Consider the following 19,525-nt stretch of genomic DNA (forward strand, 5'->3'; position numbering starts at 1 on the left):
GCTCATCCTTTTCTCCCCTCGCTTCATCTTCTTGACTGTGGCTTAGGCCACATTCAGCTCTTCCCTTCTCCTCCATTCCTCTTCCCCCTGTCATCCTTCCCCCGGCCGCTGCTGCCGCGTATGAGCCTTTTCTCCCCGGGCACTCCCTGTACAGGTGTTGTCTGCTACCACACCCATGGCACTCCTTTGGTGCTGTGCAATTCTTGCCCTCATGGTCCACGGATTGGCAGAAACGGCACTTCTGTGCACTGCAGGCAGCTGTAACGTGGCCATATTCTCTGCATTTTTTGCAGTACGGAGGTTGGCGAGTGTAAAAGAGCATCCCTCTATCCGAACCCAGCGAGAAACTTGCCGGGGGGTGGAGGAAGCCATCAAACCCTCCCTGGTCCGGCCTAAGGAGCACCTGGAATTGGCGTCTGCCATTCCAGAACCCCAGGGAATCCTTTACATACCTTGCCCCCGATGTTACTTCGCAGAAACGACTCAGGTACTCCCTTATGGCGATATCCGACACATGAGGGTTGTACATATGTACGTTGATTACCCTGAAGTTCGTTTTTGCTAGGCACGTCACGTTGAAGAAGGACAGCGGCCTCTCCCCAGCCACAGCCTTGGCTCGGTCCATCGTTGAATCGCACATCACTTCAGTGTGGAAGGTCACATCGTACGCCTCCTCCATCGCATTCCCTTGTAGGCACATCACCTCTTGCACTCGAAGTTTTAGGGCACCCATCAGCACGGTCCTTGCGAAGGTGTCCCTCGGCATCCGGCCCTCATCCTCCTTCCAAGCAAAACGAACCGTATTTTTTAGTCCAGTCCTAGGGACCGACCCAGCTCCACCATTATTGTTGGCCATCTCCTCACGAAGAAAACCTGCAGGTTCCAATCTTTACCTAAAAAGGAAAGGAAACTGCCCTTTACGCCCTCCGGCCTTCGGCTTTCAACTCAGCGAGCTTTGAGGCACCGCAGTACCAGGCTTGATCTGAGCCAAAAGGCCGAGAAGCGATAACCCACAAATGGAACCCTGAAACCGCCGGACCCCCGGGGGTCTCGACAGACCCCAGCGGGTGGGTTGGCAAAAGCCAGCTCCTCTCTCCCTCCAACCCCCACTCACTCAACCACCCACCCACCCACCCACCGTTTCCCTGGCAACAAACAGGCAGGTGTTTTTTGGAAAAAGTCGCTAATGCGTCTTTAAGTCACTATCCTGGCCCATCTCTGTCAATTTCTCTTGAAACAAGATACCGGGCTCTGCAAGAAGCAAAGCCGCTCCAAAAATACGTGGAACTCGTAAGTGTTCCTCTCCACGGAAGTCTTTAGTAAAAGGCGAAAGGCTTGTGCGTAATGAAGAGAAACCAGAGTCATATGGAAGTCAAGAGGTCGGGGCCCGAGACACACTCTGTGCACTCTAGGCAGGGTTCCCGCGGGTGCTCCCGGAACCCACTCTTCCAAGTTTTGGAGGGCTGTCTGTGGATAAAAAGAAGGTCGCAGACACAGAGAGAGAGAGAGAGAGAGAGAGAGAGAGAGAGAGAGAGAGAGAGAGAGAGAGAGAGAGAGAGAGAGACACACACACACACAATCCTGGCCCCAATTCTTTTTTTTTTTTTTTTTTTTTTTTTTTTAAGTAAAATGGCGGGAAACGGGGGACCCCATTGAAGGGCGCTTCGCCTTTCTTTCAGTTTGAATGTTTTTTTCCTTCTCTTCTTCTGCTAGCTAGCTAGCTGTTTACATAGCTTTGTGAATTTGCATTTTTCCTTGACAACGGGAGAAAAGTGTTGCACCGTTCCCGGAGGTACTGCAATACCGGGTCGATGCGTGGAGCGGACGGAGCAAGCCCCATTTCCGACTCCCTGTTCGAAAAAGCCATTTAATATGTAGTCCCCCGATGGGGGACGTATCAGATATTAAACTGATAAGAACAGATTTTTTTTTTTTTTATAAAATATTTTTATTACTTTCCAATAACCAAACAATAATCTTCCAAACTTCAGTCAACTTAGATTACTTTCCAAAAACCAAACAATAATCTTCCAAACTTCAGTCAACTTAAATATACAATCCCACCAAACTACAACTAATCATTCCAATACTAATTAATTTTAACCAACTCCCAAAAACAATAACCAATGACCTACAAGCTACCAATATACACCACCATATTACAGCAATTTCTCACCCAGTGCCCCCCTTCTCTATCTTGTCTGACTGTGACCTTACATCACTCCCATCTCCCACCATCCCCCCTCCCCTGAACACAGCAACAGCACCCGGCACATTCCCCACCCTCAGGTCCATCACCCCCCCCTCTTCCGGACTCCGCTCCGGGGATATCGCATCCATAAATAAATAGTCAGACTCTCCCTCCATCATCCAGGTTTGAGCCATACCCGGGAGGTCAAGCTCAGCGAGGGGTTTAAAGGAGGATGGAGACGGAGCCCACGAGGGCCCCGCTACCTCCCCGTCCCCCCGTTCTGCCCCCCCCCCCTTCTTCCCACCCTTCCTCCTTACCACCTTTTTTGGCCTCTTGCAAGGAGGGACATTTTCCGGCGGGTTCTGGAAAATTGCGTCACACACCGTGCCTTCCTTTTCCTTTGCTAATCCCCTTTCCTTCTCTATCAAACCCCTCACCATCTCTTTCAACTCCTCCATCCTTTTCTTCCCCACTATATTGCCCAACCTGCCCAATCGCCCTTCCGGTTCCTTCTCCATCTTGTCCTCCACCTCCTTCGTCTCCGCTGTTTTTCCCTCTGTGCTCTCCACTCTCACCGTCTCCTCACTCTCCTCCATCCTCGTTGCCGTCTTCTTCTTCTTCTTTTTCTTTCCCTTTTCTCCTTCAACCTCCTTCCCAACCTCTATTCCAGCTCTTTCTCCTTCCATCCCGGCCACCGCTTCTTCTGTCCCGGCCACCTCTCCTTCTGTCCCGTCCTCCTCTTCTTCCATCCCGTCCTCTTTCTCTGTCCCAGCTCTCTCCTCCTCTTTTTCTTCTCCTCCCTCCGACTCCTTCTGGTCAGTCTTTCCACCCCCTTCTTCCGGCTCCTCTCTTTCTCGTCTTCCTCCATCCTCCGCTCTCGCTCCCCCCCCAGCTGCAGACGAGTATGACCCCCGCCGAGCCGGGCAATCCCGCCACAGGTGCGCTTCCGAGCCACACCCGTGGCATTTCTTCGGCTCGACGCAATCCCTCGCCTCGTGCTCAGCCGATCCACAGTATCTGCACCTCTTCGTGCTGCACGAGGCGAGTGTGTGGCCGTAGGCCATACATCGCCTGCAGAACGGAGGCTGACGGGCATAGTGTAACGTCCCCCTGTCAGCCCCCAGGGAGAACAACGCTGGAGGATGGAGGTATCCATCCATCCCCTTCGGGTCCTCTCTGAGGAGAGCCTGGAAACATCTCCTCCCATTCCAAAATCCCAAGGAATCTTTGATATGCTTTGCTGAGGAGATGTTGTCCAGGTACCTCCCCAGAAAGGCCCTCACCTCCTCGTCCTTCACGTAGGGGTTATACATGGTAACCGTTACCAGCCTAAAATTTTTCTTTGCCAAGCTTGACACTGTGTATTGACACATTGGCTTCTCCTCCTCTACTTCTTTCACCTTTCTCATTACCCCGTCATGCTTCTCTTCCGTATAAAACGTCACGTCGTAGGCAACTTCCAACGGGTTCTCCTGGAGGCAAAACACATCCTTAACCTCCAACCCGAGCACTCCCATCAACAGGGTCCTTCCAAAACTCTCCCTTCCCAACGGCTCCTTTTCTTTCTCCTTCCATGCAAATCTTATGGTATTTGCTACACCAATGCCAGGGACCGACGTGCGCATGGCGTTCCTTGCCATCTTCTCCCAGCTCTCTCAAAAAGAGAAGCAAAAAATGAACTTGCCAATTGAAAAAACCCGGGAATTATTCCGACCAACAAAACCTATCGCCCTCCTATCTCCGACCTTCTGACTCAGCGAGCTCTGGGGCACCTCGGTACCAAGCTTGATCTGAGCCAAAAGGCCGAGAAGCGATAACCCACAAATGGAACCCTGAAACCGCCGGACCCCCGGGGGTCTCGACAGACCCCAGCGGGTGGGTTGGCAAAAGCCAGCTCCTCTCTCCCTCCAACCCCCACTCACTCAACCACCCACCCACCCACCCACCGTTTCCCTGGCAACAAACAGGCAGGTGTTTTTTGGAAAAAGTCGCTAATGCGTCTTTAAGTCACTATCCTGGCCCATCTCTGTCAATTTCTCTTGAAACAAGATACCGGGCTCTGCAAGAAGCAAAGCCGCTCCAAAAATACGTGGAACTCGTAAGTGTTCCTCTCCACGGAAGTCTTTAGTAAAAGGCGAAAGGCTTGTGCGTAATGAAGAGAAACCAGAGTCATATGGAAGTCAAGAGGTCGGGGCCCGAGACACACTCTGTGCACTCTAGGCAGGGTTCCCGCGGGTGCTCCCGGAACCCACTCTTCCAAGTTTTGGAGGGCTGTCTGTGGATAAAAAGAAGGTCGCAGACACAGAGAGAGAGAGAGAGAGAGAGAGAGAGAGAGAGAGAGAGAGAGAGAGAGAGAGAGAGAGAGAGAGAGAGAGAGAGAGAGAGAGAGAGAGAGAGAGACACACACACACAATCCTGGCCCCAATTCTTTTTTTTTTTTTTTTTTTTTTTTTTTAAGTAAAATGGCGGGAAACGGGGGACCCCATTGAAGGGCGCTTCGCCTTTCTTTCAGTTTGAATGTTTTTTTCCTTCTCTTCTTCTGCTAGCTAGCTAGCTGTTTACATAGCTTTGTGAATTTGCATTTTTCCTTGACAACGGGAGAAAAGTGTTGCACCGTTCCCGGAGGTACTGCAATACCGGGTCGATGCGTGGAGCGGACGGAGCAAGCCCCATTTCCGACTCCCTGTTCGAAAAAGCCATTTAATATGTAGTCCCCCGATGGGGGACGTATCAGATATTAAACTGATAAGAACAGATTTTTTTTTTTTTTTATAAAATATTTTTATTACTTTCCAATAACCAAACAATAATCTTCCAAACTTCAGTCAACTTAGATTACTTTCCAAAAACCAAACAATAATCTTCCAAACTTCAGTCAACTTAAATATACAATCCCACCAAACTACAACTAATCATTCCAATACTAATTAATTTTAACCAACTCCCAAAAACAATAACCAATGACCTACAAGCTACCAATATACACCACCATATTACAGCAATTTCTCACCCAGTGCCCCCCTTCTCTATCTTGTCTGACTGTGACCTTACATCACTCCCATCTCCCACCATCCCCCCTCCCCTGAACACAGCAACAGCACCCGGCACATTCCCCACCCTCAGGTCCATCACCCCCCCCTCTTCCGGACTCCGCTCCGGGGATATCGCATCCATAAATAAATAGTCAGACTCTCCCTCCATCATCCAGGTTTGAGCCATACCCGGGAGGTCAAGCTCAGCGAGGGGTTTAAAGGAGGATGGAGACGGAGCCCACGAGGGCCCCGCTACCTCCCCGTCCCCCCGTTCTGCCCCCCCCCCCTTCTTCCCACCCTTCCTCCTTACCACCTTTTTTGGCCTCTTGCAAGGAGGGACATTTTCCGGCGGGTTCTGGAAAATTGCGTCACACACCGTGCCTTCCTTTTCCTTTGCTAATCCCCTTTCCTTCTCTATCAAACCCCTCACCATCTCTTTCAACTCCTCCATCCTTTTCTTCCCCACTATATTGCCCAACCTGCCCAATCGCCCTTCCGGTTCCTTCTCCATCTTGTCCTCCACCTCCTTCGTCTCCGCTGTTTTTCCCTCTGTGCTCTCCACTCTCACCGTCTCCTCACTCTCCTCCATCCTCGTTGCCGTCTTCTTCTTCTTCTTTTTCTTTCCCTTTTCTCCTTCAACCTCCTTCCCAACCTCTATTCCAGCTCTTTCTCCTTCCATCCCGGCCACCGCTTCTTCTGTCCCGGCCACCTCTCCTTCTGTCCCGTCCTCCTCTTCTTCCATCCCGTCCTCTTTCTCTGTCCCAGCTCTCTCCTCCTCTTTTTCTTCTCCTCCCTCCGACTCCTTCTGGTCAGTCTTTCCACCCCCTTCTTCCGGCTCCTCTCTTTCTCGTCTTCCTCCATCCTCCGCTCTCGCTCCCCCCCCAGCTGCAGACGAGTATGACCCCCGCCGAGCCGGGCAATCCCGCCACAGGTGCGCTTCCGAGCCACACCCGTGGCATTTCTTCGGCTCGACGCAATCCCTCGCCTCGTGCTCAGCCGATCCACAGTATCTGCACCTCTTCGTGCTGCACGAGGCGAGTGTGTGGCCGTAGGCCATACATCGCCTGCAGAACGGAGGCTGACGGGCATAGTGTAACGTCCCCCTGTCAGCCCCCAGGGAGAACAACGCTGGAGGATGGAGGTATCCATCCATCCCCTTCGGGTCCTCTCTGAGGAGAGCCTGGAAACATCTCCTCCCATTCCAAAATCCCAAGGAATCTTTGATATGCTTTGCTGAGGAGATGTTGTCCAGGTACCTCCCCAGAAAGGCCCTCACCTCCTCGTCCTTCACGTAGGGGTTATACATGGTAACCGTTACCAGCCTAAAATTTTTCTTTGCCAAGCTTGACACTGTGTATTGACACATTGGCTTCTCCTCCTCTACTTCTTTCACCTTTCTCATTACCCCGTCATGCTTCTCTTCCGTATAAAACGTCACGTCGTAGGCAACTTCCAACGGGTTCTCCTGGAGGCAAAACACATCCTTAACCTCCAACCCGAGCACTCCCATCAACAGGGTCCTTCCAAAACTCTCCCTTCCCAACGGCTCCTTTTCTTTCTCCTTCCATGCAAATCTTATGGTATTTGCTACACCAATGCCAGGGACCGACGTGCGCATGGCGTTCCTTGCCATCTTCTCCCAGCTCTCTCAAAAAGAGAAGCAAAAAATGAACTTGCCAATTGAAAAAACCCGGGAATTATTCCGACCAACAAAACCTATCGCCCTCCTATCTCCGACCTTCTGACTCAGCGAGCTCTGGGGCACCTCGGTACCAAGCTTGATCTGAGCCAAAAGGCCGAGAAGCGATAACCCACAAATGGAACCCTGAAACCGCCGGACCCCCGGGGGTCTCGACAGACCCCAGCGGGTGGGTTGGCAAAAGCCAGCTCCTCTCTCCCTCCAACCCCCACTCACTCAACCACCCACCCACCCACCCACCGTTTCCCTGGCAACAAACAGGCAGGTGTTTTTTGGAAAAAGTCGCTAATGCGTCTTTAAGTCACTATCCTGGCCCATCTCTGTCAATTTCTCTTGAAACAAGATACCGGGCTCTGCAAGAAGCAAAGCCGCTCCAAAAATACGTGGAACTCGTAAGTGTTCCTCTCCACGGAAGTCTTTAGTAAAAGGCGAAAGGCTTGTGCGTAATGAAGAGAAACCAGAGTCATATGGAAGTCAAGAGGTCGGGGCCCGAGACACACTCTGTGCACTCTAGGCAGGGTTCCCGCGGGTGCTCCCGGAACCCACTCTTCCAAGTTTTGGAGGGCTGTCTGTGGATAAAAAGAAGGTCGCAGACACAGAGAGAGAGAGAGAGAGAGAGAGAGAGAGAGAGAGAGAGAGAGAGAGAGAGAGAGAGAGAGAGAGAGAGAGAGAGAGAGAGAGAGAGAGAGAGAGAGAGAGACACACACACACAATCCTGGCCCCAATTCTTTTTTTTTTTTTTTTTTTTTTTTTTTAAGTAAAATGGCGGGAAACGGGGGACCCCATTGAAGGGCGCTTCGCCTTTCTTTCAGTTTGAATGTTTTTTTCCTTCTCTTCTTCTGCTAGCTAGCTAGCTGTTTACATAGCTTTGTGAATTTGCATTTTTCCTTGACAACGGGAGAAAAGTGTTGCACCGTTCCCGGAGGTACTGCAATACCGGGTCGATGCGTGGAGCGGACGGAGCAAGCCCCATTTCCGACTCCCTGTTCGAAAAAGCCATTTAATATGTAGTCCCCCGATGGGGGACGTATCAGATATTAAACTGATAAGAACAGATACTACACTTGATCTTAGCCAAAAGGCCGAGAAGCGATAACCCACAAATGGAACCCTGAAACCGCCGGACCCCCGGGGGTCTCGACAGACCCCAGCGGGTGGGTTGGCAAAAGCCAGCTCCTCTCTCCCTCCAACCCCCACTCACTCAACCACCCACCCACCCACCCACCGTTTCCCTGGCAACAAACAGGCAGGTGTTTTTTGGAAAAAGTCGCTAATGCGTCTTTAAGTCACTATCCTGGCCCATCTCTGTCAATTTCTCTTGAAACAAGATACCGGGCTCTGCAAGAAGCAAAGCCGCTCCAAAAATACGTGGAACTCGTAAGTGTTCCTCTCCACGGAAGTCTTTAGTAAAAGGCGAAAGGCTTGTGCGTAATGAAGAGAAACCAGAGTCATATGGAAGTCAAGAGGTCGGGGCCCGAGACACACTCTGTGCACTCTAGGCAGGGTTCCCGCGGGTGCTCCCGGAACCCACTCTTCCAAGTTTTGGAGGGCTGTCTGTGGATAAAAAGAAGGTCGCAGACACAGAGAGAGAGAGAGAGAGAGAGAGAGAGAGAGAGAGAGAGAGAGAGAGAGAGAGAGAGAGAGAGAGAGAGAGAGAGAGAGAGAGAGAGAGAGAGAGAGAGAGACACACACACACAATCCTGGCCCCAATTCTTTTTTTTTTTTTTTTTTTTTTTTTTTTAAGTAAAATGGCGGGAAACGGGGGACCCCATTGAAGGGCGCTTCGCCTTTCTTTCAGTTTGAATGTTTTTTTCCTTCTCTTCTTCTGCTAGCTAGCTAGCTGTTTACATAGCTTTGTGAATTTGCATTTTTCCTTGACAACGGGAGAAAAGTGTTGCACCGTTCCCGGAGGTACTGCAATACCGGGTCGATGCGTGGAGCGGACGGAGCAAGCCCCATTTCCGACTCCCTGTTCGAAAAAGCCATTTAATATGTAGTCCCCCGATGGGGGACGTATCAGATATTAAACTGATAAGAACAGATTGATTTTACAAATTAATTTATTACCATCAATACCATTCATACTTTACAACATAATGATTCTCAATCAAACTTATACCATGGTATTTTTCCATCTACAAAACAAAGCCCCCAAAAAAGAACTCAGGGGAGCATCATCCCTCCCCGTTATACCTAACCAATACCTTTCCCTATCTCCACGTTCCTAATCTATTTCCTCCCAAAACCTAAATCACTACCAGCCCTAATCCCCCTTTCCACCTCTCCCGTGCCGCATGCTGCCCCCACCTCTTTTCCTCCCTCTTCATCCTCCCTCTTAAATCTCCTTCCACCCTCCTCACTATTCCTTCCACCCCCCAATCTCTCCCTGTCTTTACCAAATTCTGCCTGGCTTCCCACAGCCCCCGTTTAAAGAGGCTCATGAGAAGCCAGAGCAGAAACCTATCCCTATCTGTTCCCCTCGCTCTCCCTACACCTCTTTCTAATCTAGCCCATGTCACCACAAAATCACTCCTGACCAAAACTATCAGCACCCGTGCCCTAGCCCATACCACTCCGGCAAAGGCACAGTCCCAAAAGGCATGGCGCACAGTCTCCTCCCTGCCACAAGCAGATCTTGGGCAGGTGGAGGATCGCGCCAAGCTATGCCGGTACATGATGGAACGTACCGGCAAGCACTTGTGGAGGCTCAACCAATTCAGGTCCTTGAGCCTGTTGTCCAGGCCCCGCGCCTGCACCCCCTCCCAGACCACCGACGAGATACCCGCCACAGGCGGAGGACTCCCTGCCTGCCTGACCTCCTCGTACAGGTGCCTGTGGTCTAAACCTACTCGGGCAACTTCAACCTCGGGGTGCGCACGCAGCCACTTGGCCGCATGGCCAAAGTGCCACGGCAGCTGTTCCGCCCGAGGACCCGTGTTAGACCACACCATTACGCTTCTCGCTTGGTACGAGAAGAACACCCGCAGGAGGTAACCGGACGGGTGTATCACCGGATGAGCCAGTTCTGTCAACACGAAGGACACAAAAATTGTGTCCAGCTTGAGGGGGATGTTTGGTACCCCCCTACCTCCCTCCCCGATGGGACAGAGCATGCGCGCCCTGGCGACCCACTCGTACCTGCCACCCCACATGAACTGAAACACCAGCCTCACTAGAGGTCTTCTCAGACAAGCCGGCAATGGGTAGATGTATGCCAAATACAATAGAGATGGCAACACATCCACTTTTAGGACCAGGACCTTGCCTATAAAGGACAACGACCTAGCCTTCCACATTGCTAGCTTCCTCTGTACCACTGCGATCTTCATGTTCCAGTTCAGCGTCGCTGAGCCAGAGGTCTCAAAATGGACCCCGAGAATCCTCAGGGCCCCCTCACAGAGAGATAACCCCCGGGCACATCCGTTCTACCGCTCCATCTTCCGAAAAACTTAACGGAAGACTTCGCATGGTTCAGAACCGCCCCCGACGCTCGGGTGAAATCCCCAATGATGGCAAGGGACCTTGTCAGGCACGAGTCCTTGCATAGGAGCAAGGAAGTGTCGTCGGCGTACTGCGTCATCTTAACACGCAGCCCACCGCTTCCAGGGATCAACAAGCCCTCCACCCCTGTGTCTGCCCTAATGGCAGCCCCCAGAGGCTCCATGTACAGAACGAAGAGGAGTGCCGAGAGCGGGCATCCCTGCCTGACCCCAGACGAGAGGTCAAAAACGTCACCCAAGTGACTATTTACGCTAACTCGACACCCCGCTCCGACATATAATGTACGGATCCATCCTATATACTTCTCCCCAAATCCTAATCTACCTAATACCCTGAATAGAAAGGATCTATTCACGCGATCAAAGGCTTTCGCCTGATCAAGCGCTGCTACCATTAAAGGCAGACCTCTATCTTCAACCCAGGCGATGGAGTCCCTGATCAACTGAAGGTTCCATCTAATAGAGCGTCCCTCTACCCCGCACGTCTGATCCTCGTGGACGACGTAGGGAAGGGCTGTGCGCAACCGATCCGCTAAGACCTTTGCAAGCAACTTGTAGTCTACACACAGCATGGTCAATGGCCGCCAGTTGCCAAGGTCTGTTGCGTCCCCCTTCTTGTACAGAAGTGACAGCACACCAACAGCCATTGATCCCCCTGGGACCCCTGTCTCAAGGATGGCCTTCAAGACTTCGAGTACCACCGGTCCAAGTATACCCCAAAACTTGAGGTAAAACTCGGCCGGTAGACCATCCATCCCAGGCACCTTCCCTTTACCCATCCTCCTGAGGGCGCTCTCAACCTCCTCGAGGGAGATCTGGGCCTCCATCACATCTCTAATGTCCTCCGGCAACCGCCGGGACAAGTGTTCTAAAAACACATTTCCCTGCTCTACATCTATTTCCCTTTCCTTAAATAAACCTCGGAAATGATCAGTTGTCACCCTGACCATCTCCTCTGGTTTACTTACTACACTACCATCTTCTTCTCTAACTCCATGCATTACCTTCCTACTCTGCCTGGCCCTGACCGACTTAAAGAACATAGCGGAACAAGTCTCATTCTGTTCTAAAAAGCCACTATGTGCATGCTCCAGGAAAACTCGAGCCTTCTGCTCCTGCAGCTCCCTGAGCTGCGCCTTCAGGGCTGTGGATCTCTCCCAGTCAATCGACCCGCCGAGGTTGCCTGCCTCGTACTCGAGTTCGAGCAACCTTTGGATATGATCCACCTCCCTCCTTTCCTCCCTTTTTTTCCTCTTACCATATCCTATAGTAAAGGCCCTAATCCTTACCTTTACTAAATCCCACCACTCTAACACCCCCTCACACATGGGCCGGAGACCTTCAAGCCCCCGAAACACCCCTGTGACGGCATTGACAAAGACCTGCTCATCCAGTAAATCCCGATCTAGTTTCCAGTACCCCCTACCGAAGAGGCAGACTGGCGACCCCACCTGTAGGAGCACCCCGTCATGGTCCGAAAAGAAGACAGGCAACAGCCGCCCAGACAACCGACCCAAAGACCTAGATACAAAGATATAGTCGAGCCTCCGCGCAACCCCCCTGGAGTTGCGCCATGTAGGACCGACCATTGCCGGAGTAGTGTGCAGGCCACCATCAACCAGACCATGGCAAGCCATTAGCCCGGTGATGGCACCTGCACTACTGTCCCCCGCTATCCCTAAATCTATGTTAAAATCACCACCTATCACCAAGTGCCTATTTGTAACACACAGGGGCGCCAGACAGTCCACCATCACCCTCCTGTCTGCCGCCGCCTGTGGCCCATACACCCCAAATAACCTATATCTAATCTCCCTATACTTGACATCAACCCCCAAAACTCTACCCTGTATTACAACAAAAGTGCTCTCTACAATTATCTCCCTATTCCCAAACAATATCCCTACCCCCGTTGAGTGCACCCCTCCTATGCCCCACAACGAATCTCCCTTTACCCACTCCCTCCTAAACCTTTCAACATCCCCTCCATCCCTCAGGTGAACCTCCTGTAAAAAACAAACATTAAAGCCCACCCCCTCTAAAAAACTAAACACCGCCCTCCTCTTAACAACATCCCTTAGACCCCTAACATTTAAACTAAACAAAATAAACATAGGATTATATTATAAAATAAAACACCCTTAAATCCAATATTCAAAAACTATAACTACAATCACAAAGAAACAGGAGGCTCACCCGATGCTCCCCTGGTCCATCACCTCTGGCAGGAGCATCCCCTCCTCCCCTGACGTCCCTCCGTCCTCCTCCATCATTCCACCCCAGGATGCAGGTAAGGTGTTAGGATTTGGGGTACCCTGTACCCCGGGTTCTCCGCCAACTCCCTCCCTGAAAGTTTCCGGGCCGGGGCTAGGGGGTCCCACCCCCCCAAAGAGGAGTTGGGAAACCCCATCCAAACAGCCCTGAGCCACTTCCAGGGATTCACTCTCCCCCAAGTGCTGAGGGCCTGTGGCAAACAGCAAGGACAATGACCCCTTCCTCTCCCCCATCACTCGCTTACCCCCCCCCTCCCCTTCCACACCCCCCTCCCTCTCACTGCATGTCGGTTCTCCCATCCTCTTCGCTCTATTTTTCTTTGGTGTAAGAGGCAGCGGGGAGACACCACCCCCTTTCCCCCCTATCCCCTCCGCCATTTCCCTCATCTCCTCCACTAGGAAGCTCGACCCCCACACCCCCCTCCCCCCCCTCCTCCCCCCGATCCACATCCCCTGTCACCGGCTCCCCCTCCACTGTTGCTCTTTCTCGGTTCTCCACTCCCTTTCTTTCTTTCTCCTTTTTTTCTTTTCCTGCTCCAGTGTCTTCCCTTTTTCTTCCTGCTTCCGCTCCTTGCACCTCCTCTCTCTGTGCCGTTTTCCTCTCTCGACCCAAGCCCTGGTCCGGAGGCGCCCTTTCTTTCCCTCCTTTCCTTCCCCCATCCCCCGCTCCTGCTCCCCCTCCAGCTGCAGACGCGTATGACCTGTGACGAACCGGGCACTCCCGCCACAGGTGTGCTGACGAGCCACACCCGTGGCACGCCTTGGGCTCGTCACACTCCCTCGCCTCGTGCTCAGCAGATCCACAAATTCTGCACTTCTTTATGCTACACGAGGCGAGGATATGACCATAGGCCATACAGCGCCTGCAGAACGGGGGCTGACGTGCATAATACAACGTCCCCCTGTCAGCCCCCAGGGAGAACATTGCAGGAGGATGGAGGTAGCCACCCTGCCCGTTTGGGTCCTCCCTGAGGAGTGCCTGGAACCCTCTTCTTCCATTCCAGAACCCCAGGGAGTCCCTGAGGAGCCTTGCTGAGGAGACCTTGTCCATAAACCGCCCCAGGAACGCCCTCACCTCTTCATCTTTGACATGCGGGTTATACATTGTCACTGTTACTACCCGGAAATTACTCCTTGCCAGGCTAGTAACTTCGTAGAGGCTCATAGGCCTTTCTCCTTCCAAAGCCTTCACCTTTTTCATGATTTCATCATGTTTCTCTTCAGTGTAGCAGGTCACATCAAAGGCTTTCTCCATGGGGTTATCCTGGAGGCATAGGACATCTTTCACCAGCAGTTTAAGACTCCCCATCAGGATTGTTCTGCCAAAGGTTTCCCTCCCGAATTGCTCAACCTCCTTGTCCTTCCATGCGAAACGCACTGTGTTCGCCAATCCAACCACCGGAACCGACCGTTTCTGTGCATTGCCCTCCATTTCTTCAAAGAAAAGCTCTCTTAAACAAGAAGCCAAAAAAAAGGAACACCGGCAATTCCAACCGATCCCTTTCAGCGAAAAGTGAAAATCCTCCCTCCTGTCTTCCTTCGACCTCCTGACTCAGCGGGCTTTGGGACACCTCGGTGACAAGCTTGATCTGAGCCAAAAGGCCGAGAAGCGATAACCCACAAATGGAACCCTGAAACCGCCGGACCCCCGGGGGTCTCGACAGACCCCAGCGGGTGGGTTGGCAAAAGCCAGCTCCTCTCTCCCTCCAACCCCCACTCACTCAACCACCCACCCACCCACCCACCGTTTCCCTGGCAACAAACAGGCAGGTGTTTTTTGGAAAAAGTCGCTAATGCGTCTTTAAGTCACTATCCTGGCCCATCTCTGTCAATTTCTCTTGAAACAAGATACCGGGCTCTGCAAGAAGCAAAGCCGCTCCAAAAATACGTGGAACTCGTAAGTGTTCCTCTCCACGGAAGTCTTTAGTAAAAGGCGAAAGGCTTGTGCGTAATGAAGAGAAACCAGAGTCATATGGAAGTCAAGAGGTCGGGGCCCGAGACACACTCTGTGCACTCTAGGCAGGGTTCCCGCGGGTGCTCCCGGAACCCACTCTTCCAAGTTTTGGAGGGCTGTCTGTGGATAAAAAGAAGGTCGCAGACACAGAGAGAGAGAGAGAGAGAGAGAGAGAGAGAGAGAGAGAGAGAGAGAGAGAGAGAGAGAGAGAGAGAGAGAGAGAGAGAGAGAGAGAGAGAGAGAGAGAGAGAGAGAGAGAGAGAGAGAGAGAGAGAGAGACACACACACACAATCCTGGCCCCAATTCTTTTTTTTTTTTTTTTTTTTTTTTTTTAAGTAAAATGGCGGGAAACGGGGGACCCCATTGAAGGGCGCTTCGCCTTTCTTTCAGTTTGAATGTTTTTTTCCTTCTCTTCTTCTGCTAGCTAGCTAGCTGTTTACATAGCTTTGTGAATTTGCATTTTTCCTTGACAACGGGAGAAAAGTGTTGCACCGTTCCCGGAGGTACTGCAATACCGGGTCGATGCGTGGAGCGGACGGAGCAAGCCCCATTTCCGACTCCCTGTTCGAAAAATCCATTTAATATGTAGTCCCCCGATGGGGGACGTATCAGATATTAAACTGATAAGAACAGATACTACACTTGATCTGAGCCAAAAGGCCGAGAAGCGATAACCCACAAATGGAACCCTGAAACCGCCGGACCCCCGGGGGTCTCGACAGACCTCAGCGGGTGGGTTGGCAAAAGCCAGCTCCTCTCTCCCTCCAACCCCCACTCACTCACTCACTCACTCAACCACCCACCCAACCACCCACCGTTTCCCTGGAAACAAACAGGCAGGTGTTTTTTGGAAAAAGTCGCTAATGCGTCTTTAAGTCACTATCCTGGCCCATCTCTGTCAATTTCTCTTGAAACAAGATACCGGGCTCTGCAAGAAGCAAAGCCGCTCCAAAAATACGTTGAACTCGTAAGTGTTCCTCTCCACGGAAGTCTTTAGTAAAAGGCGAAAGGCTTGTGCGTAATGAAGAGAAACCAGAGTCATATGGAAGTCAAGAGGTCGGGGCCCGAGACACACTCTGTGCACTCTAGGCAGGGTTCCCGCGGGTGCTCCCGGAACCCACTCTTCCAAGTTTTCGAGGGCTGTCTGTGGATAAAAAGAAAGGTCACAGACACAGAGGCACAGAGAGAGAGAGAGAGAGAGAGAGAGAGAGAGAGAGAGAGAGAGAGAGAGAGACACACACACACACACACAATCCTGGCCCCAAATTTTTTTTTTTTTTTTTTTTTTTTTTTTAAGTAAAATGGCGGGAAACGGGGGACCCCATTGAAGAGCGCTTCGCCTTTCTTTCAGTTTGAATGTTTCTTTCCTTCTCTTCTTCTGCTAGCCAGCTAGCTAGCTAGCCAGCTGTTTACATAGCTTTGTGAATGTGCATTTTTCCTTGACAACGGGAGAAAAGTGTTGCACCGTTCCCGGAGGTACTGCAATACCGGGTCGATGCGTGGAGCGGACGGAGCAAGCCCCATTTCCGACTCCCTGTTCGAAAAATCCATTTAATATGTAGTCCCCCGATGGGGGACGTATCAGATATTAAACTGATAAGAACAGATACTACACTTGATCTGAGCCAAAAGGCCGAGAAGCGATAACCCACAAATGGAACCCTGAAACCGCCGGACCCCCGGGGGTCTCGACAGACCTCAGCGGGTGGGTTGGCAAAAGCCAGCTCCTCTCTCCCTCCAACCCCCACTCACTCACTCACTCACTCAACCACCCACCCAACCACCCACCGTTTCCCTGGAAACAAACAGGCAGGTGTTTTTTGGAAAAAGTCGCTAATGCGTCTTTAAGTCACTATCCTGGCCCATCTCTGTCAATTTCTCTTGAAACAAGATACCGGGCTCTGCAAGAAGCAAAGCCGCTCCAAAAATACGTTGAACTCGTAAGTGTTCCTCTCCACGGAAGTCTTTAGTAAAAGGCGAAAGGCTTGTGCGTAATGAAGAGAAACCAGAGTCATATGGAAGTCAAGAGGTCGGGGCCCGAGACACACTCTGTGCACTCTAGGCAGGGTTCCCGCGGGTGCTCCCGGAACCCACTCTTCCAAGTTTTCGAGGGCTGTCTGTGGATAAAAAGAAAGGTCACAGACACAGAGGCACAGAGAGAGAGAGAGAGAGAGAGAGAGAGAGAGAGAGAGAGAGAGAGAGAGAGAGACACACACACACACACACAATCCTGGCCCCAAATTTTTTTTTTTTTTTTTTTTTTTTTTTTAAGTAAAATGGCGGGAAACGGGGGACCCCATTGAAGAGCGCTTCGCCTTTCTTTCAGTTTGAATGTTTCTTTCCTTCTCTTCTTCTGCTAGCCAGCTAGCTAGCTAGCCAGCTGTTTACATAGCTTTGTGAATGTGCATTTTTCCTTGACAACGGGAGAAAAGTGTTGCACCGTTCCCGGAGGTACTGCAATACCGGGTCGATGCGTGGAGCGGACGGAGCAAGCCCCATTTCCGACTCCCTGTTCGAAAAATCCATTTAATATGTAGTCCCCCGATGGGGGACGTATCAGATATTAAACTGATAAGAACAGATACTACACTTGATCTGAGCCAAAAGGCCGAGAAGCGATAACCCACAAATGGAACCCTGAAACCGCCGGACCCCCGGGGGTCTCGACAGACCTCAGCGGGTGGGTTGGCAAAAGCCAGCTCCTCTCTCCCTCCAACCCCCACTCACTCACTCACTCACTCAACCACCCACCCAACCACCCACCGTTTCCCTGGAAACAAACAGGCAGGTGTTTTTTGGAAAAAGTCGCTAATGCGTCTTTAAGTCACTATCCTGGCCCATCTCTGTCAATTTCTCTTGAAACAAGATACCGGGCTCTGCAAGAAGCAAAGCCGCTCCAAAAATACGTTGAACTCGTAAGTGTTCCTCTCCACGGAAGTCTTTAGTAAAAGGCGAAAGGCTTGTGCGTAATGAAGAGAAACCAGAGTCATATGGAAGTCAAGAGGTCGGGGCCCGAGACACACTCTGTGCACTCTAGGCAGGGTTCCCGCGGGTGCTCCCGGAACCCACTCTTCCAAGTTTTCGAGGGCTGTCTGTGGATAAAAAGAAAGGTCACAGACACAGAGGCACAGAGAGAGAGAGAGAGAGAGAGAGAGAGAGAGAGAGAGAGAGAGAGAGAGAGAGACACACACACACACACACAATCCTGGCCCCAAATTTTTTTTTTTTTTTTTTTTTTTTTTTTAAGTAAAATGGCGGGAAACGGGGGACCCCATTGAAGAGCGCTTCGCCTTTCTTTCAGTTTGAATGTTTCTTTCCTTCTCTTCTTCTGCTAGCCAGCTAGCTAGCTAGCCAGCTGTTTACATAGCTTTGTGAATGTGCATTTTTCCTTGACAACGGGAGAAAAGTGTTGCACCGTTCCCGGAGGTACTGCAATACCGGGTCGATGCGTGGAGCGGACGGAGCAAGCCCCATTTCCGACTCCCTGTTCGAAAAATCCATTTAATATGTAGTCCCCCGATGGGGGACGTATCAGATATTAAACTGATAAGAACAGATACTACACTTGATCTGAGCCAAAAGGCCGAGAAGCGATAACCCACAAATGGAACCCTGAAACCGCCGGACCCCCGGGGGTCTCGACAGACCTCAGCGGGTGGGTTGGCAAAAGCCAGCTCCTCTCTCCCTCCAACCCCCACTCACTCACTCACTCACTCAACCACCCACCCAACCACCCACCGTTTCCCTGGAAACAAACAGGCAGGTGTTTTTTGGAAAAAGTCGCTAATGCGTCTTTAAGTCACTATCCTGGCCCATCTCTGTCAATTTCTCTTGAAACAAGATACCGGGCTCTGCAAGAAGCAAAGCCGCTCCAAAAATACGTTGAACTCGTAAGTGTTCCTCTCCACGGAAGTCTTTAGTAAAAGGCGAAAGGCTTGTGCGTAATGAAGAGAAACCAGAGTCATATGGAAGTCAAGAGGTCGGGGCCCGAGACACACTCTGTGCACTCTAGGCAGGGTTCCCGCGGGTGCTCCCGGAACCCACTCTTCCAAGTTTTCGAGGGCTGTCTGTGGATAAAAAGAAAGGTCACAGACACAGAGGCACAGAGAGAGAGAGAGAGAGAGAGAGAGAGAGAGAGAGAGAGAGAGAGAGAGAGACACACACACACACACACAATCCTGGCCCCAAATTTTTTTTTTTTTTTTTTTTTTTTTTTTAAGTAAAATGGCGGGAAACGGGGGACCCCATTGAAGAGCGCTTCGCCTTTCTTTCAGTTTGAATGTTTCTTTCCTTCTCTTCTTCTGCTAGCCAGCTAGCTAGCTAGCCAGCTGTTTACATAGCTTTGTGAATGTGCATTTTTCCTTGACAACGGGAGAAAAGTGTTGCACCGTTCCCGGAGGTACTGCAATACCGGGTCGATGCGTGGAGCGGACGGAGCAAGCCCCATTTCCGACTCCCTGTTCGAAAAATCCATTTAATATGTAGTCCCCCGATGGGGGACGTATCAGATATTAAACTGATAAGAACAGATTTTTTTTTTTTTACAAAATATATTTATTATCTTCAAAAACAAAACAATACACTTTCACAATTCCATCAACTTAAATATCCAAATACACCACACTACAAATAATCATTCCATAACTAATAAACTATTTACCAAATCCAAATTACCAAACAATAATCTTCATTATCCCATTAACTTAAATATCTTCTATCAACCAAACACAAAAAATCTGTCCAAAACTGCTAACTTTTACCCCACCTATTCTACAACAAAAAAACTCACCCATTGCTCCCCTTCTCTATCCCGTCTAACTGTGACCCTACATTGCTCCCTTCTCCCACCGTCCCCCCTCCCCTGAACACAGCAAC

General features: G+C 51.0%; 14 non-coding genes and 4 pseudogenes across 14 annotated transcripts; all 18 read right to left on the reverse strand.

The window, feature by feature from the left end:
• Window positions 1-1,247: 1,247 nt before the first annotated feature.
• Window positions 1,248-1,364, reverse strand: LOC118945648 (U5 spliceosomal RNA). The gene has a single exon (XR_005040763.2). It is a non-coding gene; the product is annotated as a U5 spliceosomal RNA (small nuclear RNA).
• A 406-nt stretch (window positions 1,365-1,770) lies between these two features.
• LOC118945559 (U2 spliceosomal RNA) lies at window positions 1,771-1,946 on the reverse strand (annotated as a pseudogene).
• A 2,300-nt stretch (window positions 1,947-4,246) lies between these two features.
• On the reverse strand, window positions 4,247-4,363 carry LOC118945675 (U5 spliceosomal RNA). The gene has a single exon (XR_005040790.2). It is a non-coding gene; the product is annotated as a U5 spliceosomal RNA (small nuclear RNA).
• Window positions 4,364-4,794: 431 nt separating this feature from the next.
• LOC118945536 (U2 spliceosomal RNA) lies at window positions 4,795-4,971 on the reverse strand (annotated as a pseudogene).
• A 2,300-nt stretch (window positions 4,972-7,271) lies between these two features.
• LOC118945671 (U5 spliceosomal RNA) lies at window positions 7,272-7,388 on the reverse strand. The gene has a single exon (XR_005040786.2). It is a non-coding gene; the product is annotated as a U5 spliceosomal RNA (small nuclear RNA).
• A 437-nt stretch (window positions 7,389-7,825) lies between these two features.
• LOC118943771 (U2 spliceosomal RNA) lies at window positions 7,826-8,016 on the reverse strand. The gene has a single exon (XR_005039089.2). It is a non-coding gene; the product is annotated as a U2 spliceosomal RNA (small nuclear RNA).
• Window positions 8,017-8,256: 240 nt separating this feature from the next.
• On the reverse strand, window positions 8,257-8,373 carry LOC149972693 (U5 spliceosomal RNA). Its single transcript, XR_016490766.1, has one exon. It is a non-coding gene; the product is annotated as a U5 spliceosomal RNA (small nuclear RNA).
• Window positions 8,374-8,811: 438 nt separating this feature from the next.
• Window positions 8,812-8,986, reverse strand: LOC118945524 (U2 spliceosomal RNA; annotated as a pseudogene).
• Window positions 8,987-14,549: 5,563 nt separating this feature from the next.
• On the reverse strand, window positions 14,550-14,666 carry LOC118945656 (U5 spliceosomal RNA). The gene has a single exon (XR_005040771.2). It is a non-coding gene; the product is annotated as a U5 spliceosomal RNA (small nuclear RNA).
• Window positions 14,667-15,131: 465 nt separating this feature from the next.
• LOC118945551 (U2 spliceosomal RNA) lies at window positions 15,132-15,322 on the reverse strand. The gene has a single exon (XR_016490773.1). It is a non-coding gene; the product is annotated as a U2 spliceosomal RNA (small nuclear RNA).
• Window positions 15,323-15,574: 252 nt separating this feature from the next.
• Window positions 15,575-15,691, reverse strand: LOC149972694 (U5 spliceosomal RNA). Its single transcript, XR_016490817.1, has one exon. It is a non-coding gene; the product is annotated as a U5 spliceosomal RNA (small nuclear RNA).
• Window positions 15,692-16,104: 413 nt separating this feature from the next.
• On the reverse strand, window positions 16,105-16,295 carry LOC149972695 (U2 spliceosomal RNA). Its single transcript, XR_016490774.1, has one exon. It is a non-coding gene; the product is annotated as a U2 spliceosomal RNA (small nuclear RNA).
• A 252-nt stretch (window positions 16,296-16,547) lies between these two features.
• On the reverse strand, window positions 16,548-16,664 carry LOC149972696 (U5 spliceosomal RNA). Its single transcript, XR_016490818.1, has one exon. It is a non-coding gene; the product is annotated as a U5 spliceosomal RNA (small nuclear RNA).
• A 415-nt stretch (window positions 16,665-17,079) lies between these two features.
• On the reverse strand, window positions 17,080-17,270 carry LOC149972697 (U2 spliceosomal RNA). Its single transcript, XR_016490775.1, has one exon. It is a non-coding gene; the product is annotated as a U2 spliceosomal RNA (small nuclear RNA).
• A 252-nt stretch (window positions 17,271-17,522) lies between these two features.
• LOC149972698 (U5 spliceosomal RNA) lies at window positions 17,523-17,639 on the reverse strand. The gene has a single exon (XR_016490819.1). It is a non-coding gene; the product is annotated as a U5 spliceosomal RNA (small nuclear RNA).
• Window positions 17,640-18,054: 415 nt separating this feature from the next.
• Window positions 18,055-18,245, reverse strand: LOC149972699 (U2 spliceosomal RNA). Its single transcript, XR_016490776.1, has one exon. It is a non-coding gene; the product is annotated as a U2 spliceosomal RNA (small nuclear RNA).
• A 252-nt stretch (window positions 18,246-18,497) lies between these two features.
• On the reverse strand, window positions 18,498-18,614 carry LOC118945660 (U5 spliceosomal RNA). The gene has a single exon (XR_005040775.1). It is a non-coding gene; the product is annotated as a U5 spliceosomal RNA (small nuclear RNA).
• A 413-nt stretch (window positions 18,615-19,027) lies between these two features.
• Window positions 19,028-19,204, reverse strand: LOC118945531 (U2 spliceosomal RNA; annotated as a pseudogene).
• Between the last annotated feature and the right edge of the window lie 321 nt (window positions 19,205-19,525).

The sequence above is a fragment of the Oncorhynchus mykiss genome, chromosome 22, assembly GCF_057628025.1.
Source record: "Oncorhynchus mykiss isolate SJ-2025 chromosome 22, ASM5762802v1, whole genome shotgun sequence".
Lineage (NCBI taxonomy): Eukaryota > Metazoa > Chordata > Actinopteri > Salmoniformes > Salmonidae > Oncorhynchus > Oncorhynchus mykiss.